Genomic DNA, 2769 nt, shown 5'->3' with positions numbered 1-2769 from the left:
TTTCCTCTCTCGGCTCTAATAGATGAGTAAAACGTGTTACCACAGGTCTGAAGTCTCAATGATTAGCAGTTAAAATAGTCTTGATGTTTGCTTCACACCATCTAAAAGTCTTATTTAGTAATGAGTGGAGTGGGCAGCAGCTGCCTGACTGTTTCTCTTCCTCTTTTTTTTTTTTATTTTTTTTTACACATTTCACACGACAGCTTGCTGAAAGAGAATATTCCTTAGCAGATTAATTGTGGTTCACATTAGCAAGTTGTCAAATTTTCAAGTTAACACAATAACGTCGAAGCCAACTGTTGAAAATTGTTGCTTGCTTTTTACGTGACTGACAGACCGATACTTGTTGACTGTTAGCTGCAGAGAGTGAGTTTTAAAGTCTTTTTGTCGCACATAAGCATGTCTGATTCTCATCATTTGCTCTACAACAAATGTGCGACAGCTTTTGCCCTCGAACAATTGGATTTTATCAAACAACTTGAGTCAGGAAGGAAGAGAAAAAGGTTAAGGTGATTTGCCGGGGGTGCTGCGAGTAGAGATGTGATTTGACATTTACACGTGCAATGTAAATAAAACTGAAATTTTTATATATTTCTGTTGTAGATGGAAGTTGATCTCCTACAAGTTTTTCTTCTTCCTTCATCCCTAATCTATGGGGAGCCGTTAGCAAAGTTACACAGTCAAAAGAAGGAACAGCAATAATCTGGATAATTTAGCCTGTCATAAAAGAACAAAGTCATGCTTTCATCGTGTAATTCAATCAAATGTCACAGTCTCAAACTAAATGTTTAATTAGCCAACTAAATATTAAGTTCACAAACAGAAAAGCTCCAGACAAAAATATTTAGCCAGAGGCTCAATATTTAGCTAGCTAGCTAAATATTGTAGACTGAGACTAAGTATTTAGTTAGCAACCAAGCTAATTATGTAGTTTACAAACTAAGTAGCTCCAAACTAAATATTTAGTTAGCAAGCTACATTTATAGATTGAGGCTAAATATTTAGTTAGCTAAATATTTAGTTCAGAAAATATGTTTTTGTGTTTATATAGAGGTTCACAAAACTCACTTTTTATTTTGATTCTCTACTTGTCATACTAGCTAGGTATTTACCTTCCAGCTAAATATTTAGCTTAGAGCTAAATTTGTAGCTTGGAAGCTAAATATTTAGCTTCAAATAAAGTATTTATTTTGTAATTTAAATATTTAGCTTGGAGCTACATATTAAGGTTGTAACTACTTAGCAAGCTAATTAAACAATTATTTTTGTTTGAAACTGCAACGTTTTTAAATGGAGAAGTAACCTGTTGAAAATGACTGAAAAATTAAATCCCATTATTTTCCTCTCATGACAGGCTAAATAACCCAATTTACTGCTGTGTAGTTTTGACTGTGTAACTTCACAAACTCCACTCACGCTACACTCTCCAGTTCTGCTCAGTCATCTTTACCAGGAGACGTCGGCAGCTTGAATTCTGTTTCAAAACCAGCATTCGCATCAATCCCTGCTGTTGTAAACCAACACAATGACGCTGCTGTGGCTGAGATGTTTTGTGGCTTTCTAACAGGAGCAAACCCTCCTTTGTATGTCAGCCACTTCCTCTCTTACAGGATGTTCCTCTGTTACACAGAAAAAGCAAAGAGTCCTACTTGAATACAATAGAGTGGTTTTTGAAGAATTGAGCTTGTAAGGTGAAAATACAACCATGTCAATGAATAAGGTCTCCTACATTCACATTTCCAGTCTTTGTGTATACCCACCACTGCATCTCTCTCCGTCTCTTTTTCTCTCTACGACTTGATCTCTTTTCAGCCCTGTTCTTTGTCAGCTCAGGGAGAATTTAGCGGTGATGTGTAAGAGAATGAGAAACATGAGAACAGACAGCATCAGGACTTTTAAGATCCAAGAACCTGTCAGATCCTCTGAGGTAGGGGAGCTGTCAAAATGAAAATTCAGCCTCAGTTTATGAAGCTGGAGTGAACTGCTTTTTATGATATTCTATCTTCTTCTTTTTTTTTTGTAGGACACAACCGCACCCATTAAAGCAACTCGAGGCTTTTAGGTGCAACAGAAGGTGATTCAACCCAACCTTTGCGTTTACCAAACGGTCGGAGATGCCTTCAGGAAATTCATGAAGTAAAACTTTGTGGAACCCCCTCTGTCTGGTATGATTTACCGCGTCGAAGCCTCGTAATCACACAGAAGGTGGAACTTAGTGGGACCTGCACTTAATCTGATAAGAAGGTAATCCATTTCTACCAATATCAAAGATCTGGATGCTGCGGTCTGCGGAGGGAAAACAGGAGTGTGGATAAAAGCCTTTTCGAATCTCCAGTCCCATTTTCTTTATCCTTTTAGATTATGCGGGTTGTTAAAAAAAAAAAGGATGTGCTTTGTGTGTCTGGGATGTCTTGTCAATGCATAAGTGGAGGATTATGTCTCATAAGTCATGGTGCTGCAGGATTTTTTTTCTGGGTTCTTTATCCATGCTAATGGCCTCAGAGGAAGCGGGAACGGGCCTAGGAGAGAGAGGGAGAGAACTGCCTCAACACGACAACTTCCAGCTCAGACATGAAGCGAAAAACATTCGAGAGTGGCGAAATAAAGAGTTAGAAGATAAATGACAGAGAAGAAGGGATGATAAACTGCTCTACCAACATGTAGTGTAATACACACGCACCTTTTTTTTTTGTTAGATGAAATCAATTTGACTGGGAAATTAGATTTCTCTGTCATATCGCTGATGTGATAATGGTATGCTGTAACCTT

The 2769-nt window shown here is 37.8% G+C and overlaps 1 long non-coding RNA gene across 1 annotated transcript; it reads left to right on the top strand.

Moving 5' to 3' along the window:
- The first annotated feature begins 1817 nt into the window (after positions 1–1817).
- On the top strand, positions 1818–2156 carry LOC103142098 (uncharacterized). Its single transcript, XR_476651.2, has 2 exons — positions 1818–1927; positions 2024–2156. It is a non-coding gene; the product is annotated as an uncharacterized LOC103142098 (long non-coding RNA).
- The last annotated feature ends 613 nt before the right edge of the window (positions 2157–2769 follow it).

This window comes from Poecilia formosa, unplaced genomic scaffold (assembly GCF_000485575.1).
Source record: "Poecilia formosa unplaced genomic scaffold, Poecilia_formosa-5.1.2 Scaffold93, whole genome shotgun sequence".
Lineage (NCBI taxonomy): Eukaryota > Metazoa > Chordata > Actinopteri > Cyprinodontiformes > Poeciliidae > Poecilia > Poecilia formosa.
This window is presented reverse-complemented; position numbering and strand designations above follow the sequence as displayed.